This window comes from Haliotis rubra, unplaced genomic scaffold (assembly GCF_003918875.1).
Source record: "Haliotis rubra isolate DU_JTF1 unplaced genomic scaffold, ASM391887v1 Scf55, whole genome shotgun sequence".
In the NCBI taxonomy this organism is placed as follows: domain Eukaryota; kingdom Metazoa; phylum Mollusca; class Gastropoda; order Lepetellida; family Haliotidae; genus Haliotis; species Haliotis rubra.
The window spans coordinates 2,340,905-2,352,382 of NW_025767246.1; the positions used below are offsets into that span (position 1 = coordinate 2,340,905).

The 11,478-nt window shown below is 42.2% G+C and overlaps 1 protein-coding gene across 1 annotated transcript in view; it reads right to left on the minus strand.

The window, feature by feature from the left end:
* The window catches only part of LOC124253730 (trissin receptor-like), a 122,618-nt gene extending 117,953 nt beyond the window's left edge, over nucleotides 1-4,665 (minus strand). Inside the window, exon 1 of the mRNA XM_046687550.1 lies at nucleotides 4,545-4,665. The gene's annotated coding sequence lies outside the window, so the exon portion shown is untranslated. The remainder of the gene's footprint in view (nucleotides 1-4,544) is intronic.
* Nucleotides 4,666-11,478: the final 6,813 nt, after the last annotated feature.

The window sequence follows — 11,478 nt, forward strand, 5'->3', positions numbered from 1 at the left end:
TTTGTTGTTTAACGCCGCACTCAGCAATATTCGATTCCAAATAATCGAGTCTGGACCAGACAATCCAGTGATCAACAGCATGAGCATCGATCTACGCATTTGGGATACGATGACATGTGTCAACCAAGTCAGCGAGCCTGACCACCCGGAACCCGTTAGTCGCCTTTTACGACAAGCTTGGGTTACTGAAGATCGATTCTAACCCGTATCTTCGCGGGTCTTAGCTTTGGGAGGAGAAGATAGCGTCAGGGTTGTGAAGGTGGGTTCAGGAAGGGAAGATAGCGGGAGGGTTGTGAAGGTGTGTTCAGGAGGGGAAGATAGCGGGAGGTTGTGAAGGTGTGTTCAGGAGGGGAAGATAGCCGGAGGGTTGTGAAGGTGGGTTCAGGAAGGGAAGATAGCGGGAGGGTTGTGAAGGTGTGTTCAGGAGGGGAAGATAGCCGGAGGGTTGTGAAGGTGGGTTCAGGAAGGGAAGATAGCGGGAGGGTTGTGAAGGTGTGTTCAGGGGGAAGATAGCCGGAGGGTTGTGAAGGTGGGTTCAGGAGGGGAAGATAGCGCCAGGGTTGTGAAGGTGGTTTCAGGATGGGAAGATAGCCGGAGAGTTGTGAAGGTGGGTTCAGGAGGGGAAGATAGCGTCAGGTTTGTGAAGGTGGGTTCAGGAGGGGCAGATAGCCGGAGAGTTGTGAAGGTGGGTTCAGGAGGGGAAGATAGCCGGAGGGTTGTGAAGGTGGGTTCAGGAGGGGAAGATAGCGTCAGGGTTGTGAAGGTGGGTTCAGGAGGTGAAGATAGCCGGAGGGTTGTGAAGGTGGGTTCAATAGGGGAAGATAGCCGGTGGGTTGTGAAGGTGGGTTCAGAAGGGGAAGATGGCCAGAGGGTTGTGAAGGTGGGTTCTGAAGGGGAATATAGCCAGAGGGTTGTGAAGGTGGGTTCAGAAGGGGAAGATAGCCGGAGGCTTGTGAAGGTGGGTTCAGGAGGGGAAGATAGCCGGAGGGTTGTGAAGGTGGTTCAGGAGGAGAAGGTAGCAGAGAGGTTGTGAAGTTGGGGTTGTGAAGAGAAGATACTAACAGGGTTGTGAAGGTGGTCTTGGATGGGAAGATAGCGTCCGGGTAGTGGAAGGTGGGTTGAAGAAGAAGATAGCGACAGATTAGTGGGAGGTAGCTTGGTTTGGGAGGAGAAGATAGCGGAAGGGTAGTGAAGATGTTGGTGGGAGGAGAAGATAGCTGGGGGTTGGTGGAAAGTGGGAACTTGGGTAGTGATTGCGTCAGGGTGGTGAAGGTTAGGAGGGGAAGATAGAGGCAGGTAGGTGGAACGGGGGTGGGGGTGGTAGTGGTTAGAAGGAGATAGAGTTACGGTGAGGATGGTTAGGAGGGATAGCTTCAAGGTGGTGGAAGGTGGGTTGGGAGAGGACAAAATAGTGTCATCCTGAAACATTTTTATTACGAACTGACGTCCAAAGGAAACCGTACAAACACTTCAATAAATGCCCCGCCGTGTCCCCCCAAAATCTGTAAAGAGTTAAAGAGAAATGACGAGATTTTGTTTTGCATGTTGTGAAAATGTATACACTCGCTCACCACCCTAAGACACATCGATGTCCACGTGAGCTGAGCCACAACGTCACTGTTATAACACGTGTCCAGCAAACACATGCGAAGTCCCTGCAAAATGAGTGAGTGAGTGAGTTTAGTTCAGCAGTACTCCAGCATTATCAATGCGGGGACACCAGAAACCTTTGTTTCACACATTGGACCCATGTGGTGAATCGAACCCGGGACTTCGGCGTGACGAGCGTACGCTTTAACCATTAGGCTACCCCACCGCACTGGCTAAGTACCAAATATGTCAAGCTCGTGCTTTAGGGAGCGGCGGGGTAGCCTAGTGCTTAAAGCGTTCGCTAGTCACGCCGAAGGCCCGGGTTCGATTCCCCACATGGGTACAATGTGTGGAGCCGTTTTCTGGTGTCCTAACTCATTCACTCACTCGTGCTTCAGTGGACACTGCAAGACGTCACTGCATAGACGACGTCAAATACAGGATGACGTTAGCAGGAATTAGTAAAGAGACCATCATGTCCTGGCTGACTGGTGGAGCTTGTCGCCTGATTTACCTGCCAAGATGATCCCACGAAGGAATGATAATTTCATTGAGGAAGTACTGCGTCAGCCTGGAACTCTAAGGTTGCCTTGTTGGAAGACTAAACCGTGATGCTAAATTCATGAACTTGATCCCGATACCTTTGTGCATTAAGGTTGCCTTGAATGACATCCTGCTGTGTCTTCAAACCCCACATATTCTCCCCATACCATCCTCGCCATATACTTGAACATCTTGGACACATAAAACCTTTTAGAAAGTGGTCAAATGTAGGACATGTTACATTTGGGATTACACTTTGTGGATACACTACACATTATTGAACTGTGGGGAATCCGCAGCGGTTGAGTGGAATAGATGCTGACTTTGTGTGCTAGCGATATGGTGCCTCACTCTATTTTTGAATCCAGGATGGAATGAACCCCCCCAAAAGTATTAGAACATGTTGTTTACTCCGCGTATATAGTCCCAAATATAGCTTTCTGCGATGGAAGCCAATTTATGCTTGTCAGAGGGGTACTCATAGCACGTGATCTAGACTACCAGTTGTCAATCTTCCATTTTAGTCAAAGCTAGGGTGGGTGAGTGGGTGAGGTCGCTGACTTTGTGCATTATTTTAAAAGAGTGGGCTCGAAACCTGAATGGGACTAAAGCCCCTAAGACACTAGGAATCTGTTCATTACTCAGAAAGTGTAATCGCAAATATACATGCTTAAATGTTACACCCTGGACACATTACGGCAAAACTTGCTGTCATTCATAAGAGAATAGAACTCGTACCGGGTCCTGCACTTGCAAACGGCATACCCTGCTGGCCAATCTCAATATCTCTCGTTAGTGCTGTTACCGCAACAACACCTCACTTAATCGGATACAATGTTCCCTCAATCGTCTGGTCACTGTCAATCGACTGACACAACGCCGACTGCCATCTATGCAGATGTCGTTGTTTTGGAGATGGAGAAGGCGCAACTGACGGCCCGAATAGCCATATAACGCGGTCCTCTATCACTAAGCCTTTGCGTTGACAGCCGTGTCTGCAGTCAACGTTCCATCAATCTGGTTTTGCAAGCCCGGGTACAACCGATTGTTCATGCAATTTGACGTCTCTGTACACTGCTGAGATGCGAGATATTTGTTCTTAATGCTTTCGTTTAACGGGCAGTTTCAGTTTCTAGAACGTGCATTTCGTGCAATTTGAGCAAACGTCACTGTGGTAAAAGGCACACGTTTTGAGTGGTTATTCAGACTCTAATTGGAAACATTTGCGTTTTGGTGACAGCACATGTAAGCAACATGACATTTATAATCTACAAAGTAGAAACAAATGTAGAAAACGTTGTTCTATGTATAGTTTCTTTTATAAGTCAGTTTATATTGCAATATCGTTGTGTGATACATACCGTAGAGTCGCATGGACCGGAATATGTATACTTTCATACCGAATTTGAATAAATATTACACCATGAAAACGTGGCCTTGCAATCAAGGGAAGAACAATGGGAAAGGTATGACATCCCCAGGTACCCTAGCAACCTCACTATGACTATTAGTAACCTTGTAATCTCATGTATGACAGCGATAAAGTGTACTTCCAGTCTCATGTATGACAACGACAAAGTGTACTTCCAGTCTCATGCAAGACAACGACAAAGTGTACTTACGATCCCATGTATGACAACAATAAAGTGTCCCTACAATCCCATGTATGACAACAATAAAGTGTCCCTACAATCCCATGTATGACAACAATAAAGTGTCCCTACAATCTCATGTATGTCAACAATAAAGTGTCCCTACAATCTCATGTATGACAATGATAAAGTGTACTTCCAGTCTCATGAAACACAACGATAAAGTGTAATGACAATCTCATGTAAGACAACGATAAAGTGCCCTTACAATCCCAAGTGAAACAAAGATAAAGCGTCCTTACAATCTCATGTAAGATCCCGTTAAAGTCACTTTACAATCTCATGCAAGGCAACGACACATTAATCTTGTAACCTCAGGCACAAACACGATAAACTTGCCTTCTACGTTCGTGTTCAACAAAAATCATATACCCTTGAACCTATCAAACGACAGCCTCGGGGAAATCGCACTAAAGTCATAAGTGCCTGTCTCCGTTTTTCCCCTCAGGTCAAAATATACATATGCAACATGCTGTCATAAAACAAACCATTAACATTTTATACACAAATTCTCCCTCACACAATATAAAAATATATAATCCTAACACCAAAAATCAACGTAAAAGTCAGAATGGACGTAATTCGACTCTTCGTCACAATTACCCAATCAATTGTGCTGACGCTAATGTCATAAACCGAATGTATTTCCCATTAAATATGGTGGCAGATGTTACATTAAACCAAATATACAATGAGCTGGTAACTCATTTTCAACTCTACAATTTACAATGACGACTTTTAATCAGTCAAAGGTCTCACCTAAGCAATCCCAGTTAGCTACGTCCGCTGAAGTAGTCGTTGTGTGTTGTCACCGAGGACGCCGAAGGTCCGACGTACGGGAGAGAGACCATAGCGGGACTCTGAAGCTTATCAAATCAATTACTTCGTGTTGTATTTCCGTGGCCGCTGACTATCTCAATGTAAAACTGCCGTTGAGGTTCTGCCAACTGCTCTAATTGATCGCTCTACGAAAGGCTTTCCGAACTCGGGCGCGCTACCGACATACCGGCGTGTCTCGATTTCCTCCCCCGTGTCTGTTTAAGGCTATCGTGCAACGCTAAAGATCATTTCGTGAACGTATTTTTTGATCAACTACGTTTCTGGATATTCTGATTTCAGATAAACATGATGGATTTCGTTACAACTGGGCATGAGTTAAGTTTGATGGAAAATATTTGTGATGATAATGATATGTGTTGTTTAACGTCTCACTCAGCAATATTCCAGCTATATGGCTGGATGATAATGATAACGACAGCTGATGACAAGCCCAACCAGCCTGGCAGTGCCAGAAACCCACTGATCCTCTTTGCTGCCTTCTTCTATTTTAATATGTAGATAACAATGATAATAAAATATACACAAAAAGCAGCAGCAGCAACAACAACAACAAAACAACGACGGCGAAGAATAAGCGGCAGCAGCACAAGAAAAAGAAGAGTGAGTGAGTTTAGTTTTACGCCGCTTTTAGCAGTATCCCAGCAATATAACAGTGGGGACACCAGAAATTGACTTCACGCGTCGTTCCCATAAGGGGAATCGAACCCGGGTCTTCGGCGTGACGAGCGAATGCTTTAACCACTAGGCTAACACCACCCCCACCCCCCCACCCCCACCCCGGAAGAAGTAGAGGAAGAAGAAAAAGAAGTGATATGAGATTTCGCTATATTTAGACAGCACGTGTCATGTTTATGGTAACGTGCGTCTTAAGCATGACGTTTATGGTAACGTGCGTCTTAAGCATGACGTATGGGCACCTCGGTAGTTGCAGATTGTAATTGGATCTATTACACTCTTGGTCAGGATGTTGATTATTTGCATTATTGCATATTTAATTAATATTACCATTCACAATAATTATTTAATGATTAAAACACATTATAGTGATCTTTTTTTAAAATCAAGGCATGTAATTCAATTTTTTCATATGCAAATGTCAACATTTTTACAATTAAATTGTTCTAGGAATTCAAGATACATAAGTTTACATTTCAATGAATCTTAATTCAATAACTGTGCGAATATCGTCAGAGATGGCATTAACTGTAATTAAATGTTATTTAACACCTTTTTGTCAACAGGTAATGTATTCAAATATTCAAAGGACGAGCCCTTGTGTCAATGATGAAATTAGAAACAAGGTGTAAATTACATGTGAGAAAACCACCGATCCAGTGTCTCGAGTGCTTCCTGTGAAATACTTACATTCGAAAACCCTTTATCAGGTAACCATAATTTCAGAGTCTTGAAAGTGCAACCGTTTTGAATGAAATACAACCTTGAAATGCGTACCTTGATCGCTTGGCTAAAATTACATACCGTCAGCGAGATCAATTAATTTGGAAGTGAATATAGAGACTGTGTAAGGAACGATGTGTTAGGATGCAGTCACAATTTGTGTTGAGAGTATACTGAACGTCCGTCAGTTACCTTGAACTCAGTACTGAAATATTTAATGAACACCAGGTAATCAATATTACCGCAGTCATATTTGTAACAAAATAATACTATTCACAAGCTGGAAAGCGTTCACGAAGCTATCAAATAATTCAACAGCTTTGTGGCTCTCACAAAGAAAGAGGAATTTAAACGACCGAGAAACTTGATATGCAAAAGGTTACCTGAAGGACATGCGTGAGTGAGTGAGTTAACGTGCCTTTGAACGGTTTTCCAGTTAAGACTAACCACGAGTCTCTGAAAATATGTAACATAGAAATAAAGAGCTCTATCTAAATTGAAAAAGGAGACCGAGTGATATTGGGAGATTCAGACTTAAGAAAGCCTAGTCATGTTTCATTGAGTGCGAAGGGAAAATGGTTATATTACGATGTGTATGTTTTATGTGGGGGGAAGGCCCGAAGTGATACCAGTTTCAGACGTTTAGCACTGTGGTGGATCCAACGAACATTGGTATGATGTTGATAAACCAAGAAACACAATCTCAGTCACTGTGCATGTTCACCTAAACGGTAAATGTCTGAGACCTGCATCACTTCCCACGTGACGTTGACACTCACTCACTCACTCACTCACTCACTCACTCACTCACTCACTCACTCACTCACTCACTCACTCACTCACTCACTCACTCACTCACTCACTCACTCACTCACTCACTCACTCACTCACTCACTCACTCACTCACTCACTCACTCACTCGTTTTAGATATTTAACAGTAGCCCACTATTCCCCACAATCCACAAGCAATATATTTTTACCTTCGGAAAAAAAACAACAAAAATGACATAAAGTGCATAGTTCTTACTTTGAACCAGGGTTAATATTACATTTACCATCGTGCAGATTCATTACACTTATATCTGCACAGATATTTAACTGTCCGTGTAACAGGTTTGTGTCAATCGATACAAGCTGTGGTAATTGACTACCGTATCTTCATTATATGCATGTACATGCGTGTACACCGAGCTGACACACAGGTGCATCAGGTATGTCAGTCGGTGCACTGGCAAAATGTGCATTCAGAGTTACTAGAAGTCTATTCATGTCTCCATGCGTCATTAAACGAGTCTCAATCTGTCTTCAACCGTGTGTCTATCTATTCATGTCTTCAACCGCCTTTAAACTAGTCTCAATCTATCTTCAACCGTGTGTCTACCCGTATATATTCATGTCTCCCCCCGCCATTAAACTAGTCTCAATCTGTCTTCAACCGTATTTCTATCTATTCATGTCTCCCCCCGCCATTAAACTATCTATTCATGTCTTCCCGTATATATTCATGTCATTAAACTAGTCTCAATCTGTCTTCAACCGTATGTCTATCTATTCATGTCTCAATCTGTCTTCAACCGTATGTCAACCGTCATTAAACTAGTCTCAGTCTATCTGCAATATGTGTCTACCCGTATATATTCATGTGTCCACCCGCCATTAAACTAGTCTCAATCTGTCTTCAACCGTGTGTCTATCTATTCATGTCTACAACCGTCATTAAACTTGTCTCAGTCTATCTGCAACATGTGTCTATCCGTATATATTCATGTCTCTCGTCAGTATTAAATCTGTCTCAATCTGTCTTCAACCGTATGTCTATTATTCATGTCTTCATGCGTCATTAAACTTGTCTCAATCTATCTGCAATATGTGTCTACCCGTATATATTCATGTCTCCCCGCCATTAAACTAGTTTCAGTCTGTCTTCAACCGTGTGTTCATATCTATTCATGTCTTCATGCGTCATTAAACTTGTCTCAATCTATCTGCAATATGTGTCTACCCGTATATATTCATGTCTCCCCCCGCCATTAAACTAGTCTCAATCTGTCTTCAACCGTGTGTCTATCTATTCATGTCTTCATGCGTCATTAAACTAGTCTCAATCTATCTGCAATATGTGTCTACCCGTATATATTCATGTCTCCCCCCGCCATTAAACTAGTCTCAATCTATCTGCAATATGTGTCTACCCGTATATATTCATGTCTCCCCCCGTCATTAAACTAGTCTCAATCTGTCTTCAACCGTGTGTCTATCTATTCATGTCTTCATGCGTCATTAAACTTGTCTCAATCTATCTGCAATATGTGTCTACCCGTATATATTCATGTCTCCACACGTCAGTAAACTAGTCTCAATCTGTCTTCAACCGTGTGTCTATCTATTCATGTCTTCATGCGTCATTAAACTAGTCTCAATCTATCTGCAATATGTGTCTACCCGTATATATTCATGTCTCCCCCCGCCATTAAACTAGTCTCAATCTATCTGCAATATGTGTCTACCCGTATATATTCATGTCTCCCCCCGCCATTAAACTAGTCTCAATCTGTCTTCAACCGTGTGTCTATCTATTCATGTCTACAACCGTCATTAAACTTGTCTCAGTCTATCTGCAACATGTGTCTATCCGTATATATTCATGTCTCTACACGTCAGTAAACTAGTCTCAATCTGTCTTCAACCGTGTGTCTATCTATTCATGTCTTCATGCGTCATTAAACTAGTCTCAATCTGTCTTCAACCGTATGTCTATCTATTCATGTCTACAACCGTCATTAAACTTGTTAGAAATCTCTGCAGTCTATCTGCAACATGTGTCTCTATCCGTATATATTCATGTCTCCACACATCGTCATTAAACGAGTCTCAATCTGTCTTCAATATCTATTCATGTCTTCATGTGTCATTAAATCTAGTGTGTGTCTATCTATTCATGTCTCCCCCGTAATTAAACTAGTCTCAATCTCTTCAACTATGCTATTCATGTCTTCATGTCGTCATTAAACTAGTCTCAATCTATCTGCAATATGTGTCTACCCGTATATATTCATGTCTCCCCGCCATTAAACTAGTCTCAATCTGTATCTGCAATATGTCTATCTACATGTCTTCGTATATAAACTAGTCTCCATCATGTCTCCCCGCCATTAAACTAGTCTCAATCTGTCTTCAACCGTATGTCTATCTATTCATGTCTTCATGCGTCATTAAACTAGTCTCAATCTATCTGCAATATGTGTCTACCCGTATATATTCATGTCTCCACCCGCCATTAAACTAGTCTCAATCTGTCTTCAACTGTGTGTCTATCTATTCATGTCTTCATGCGTCATTAAACTAGTCTCAATCTATCTGCAATATGTGTCTACCCGTATATATTCATGTCTCCCCCCGCCATTAAACTAGTCTCAATCTGTCTTCAACCGTGTGTCTATCTATTCATGTCTTCATGCGTCATTAAACTAGTCTCAATCTATCTGCAATATGTGTCTACCCGTATATATTCATGTCTCCCCCCGTAATTAAACTAGTCTCAATCTGTCTTCAACCGTGTGTCTATCTATTCATGTCTTCATGCGTCATTAAACTAGTCTCAATCTATCTGCAATATGTGTCTACCCGTATATATTCATGTCTCAATCTGTCTTCAACCGTATCTATTCAAATTAAACTAGTCTCTAATCTGTGTCTCAACCGTGTGTTAAACTAGTCTCAATCTGTCTTCAACCGTGTGTCTATCTATTCATGTCTTCATGCGTCATTAAACTAGTCTCAATCTATCTGCAATATGTGTCTACCCGTATATATTCATGTCTCCCCCGCCATTAAACTAGTCTCAATCTGTCTTCAACCGTATGTCTATCTATTCATGTCTACAACCGTCATTATGCTTGTCTCAGTCTATCTGCAACAGGTGTCTATCCGTATATATTCATGTCTTCACACGTCAGTAAACTAGTCTCAATCTGTCTTCAACCGTATGTCTATCTATTCATGTCTACAACCGTCATTTAACTTGTCTCAGTCTATCTGCAATATGTGTCTACCCGTATATATTCATGTCTCCCCCCGCCATTAAACTAGTCTCAATCTGTCTTCAACCGTATGTCTATCTATTCATGTCTTCATGCGTCATTAAACTAGTCTCAATCTATCTGCAATATGTGTCTACCCGTATATATTCATGTCTCCCCCCGCCATTAAACTAGTCTCAATCTGTCTTCAACCGTGTGTCTATCTATTCATGTCGTCATGCGTCATTAAACTTGTCTCAATCTATCTGCAATATGTGTCTACCTGTATATATTCATGTCTCCCCATTAAACTAGTCTCAATCTGTCTTCAACCGTGTGTCTATCTATTCATGTCGTCATGCGTCATTAAACTAGTCTCAATCTATCTGCAATATGTGTCTACCCGTATATATTCATATCTCCCCGCCATTAAACTGTCTCAATCTGTCTTCAACCATGTGTCTATCTATTCATGTCTTCATGCGTCATTAAATATAGTCTCAATCTATCTGCAATATGTGTCTACCCGTATATATTCATGTCTCCCCCCGCCATTAAACTAGTCTCAATCTGTCTTCAACCGTGTGTCTATCTATTCATGTCTTCATGCGTCATTAAACTTGTCTCAATCTATCTGCAATATGTGTTTACCCGTATATATTCATGTCTCCCCCCGCCATTAAACTAGTCTCAATCTGTCTTCAACCGTGTGTCTATCTATTCATGTCTCCATGCGTCATTAAACTAGGCTAAATCTGTCTTCAACATATGCTTATCTATTCGTGTCTCCATGTGTCACTAACCTGGTCTCAATCTGTCTTCAACCGTGTGTCTATCTATTCATGTCTCCCCCCGCCATTAAACTAGTCTCAATCTGTCTTCAACCGTGTGTCTATGTATTCATGTCTCCATGCGTCATTAAACTTGTCCCAATCTGTCTTCACAATGTGTCTGTTCATTCATGTCTCCATGCGTCATTAAACTAGTCTCAATCCATCTTCAACACGTGTCTACCCGTATCTATTCATGCCTTCACTCGTCACTACAGCACCACCACTCACCAACAATAACCCCATTTCCAAATCTCAAGGAATGCCTGCATACACATCTACATCGGCGTCATGCCAATGTGTTACGTTAGGTGGGAACGTCACCTTAAGTGTCTGAAGTCTTTATCAACACTTCGATGTACACGGGTTTAGCTTCCACACTCATCAACCTTTCATCTTGAAGCTCAGTGCCAGTATCTGAAGATAGACAAACATTTTATATACGTCAACGTTTGGGTTGACATTCGGTTGATTTTGGCACGCCTAATGTGTTTCTCCTGATTCCAACAATGTCGTCTACGCCGGATAAACGTTGATGGCAACACAACAAAGGTACAGCGAGCCTTGTGTAAGTAGATGGCGACAATGTCTTATGAAAAGGAAAT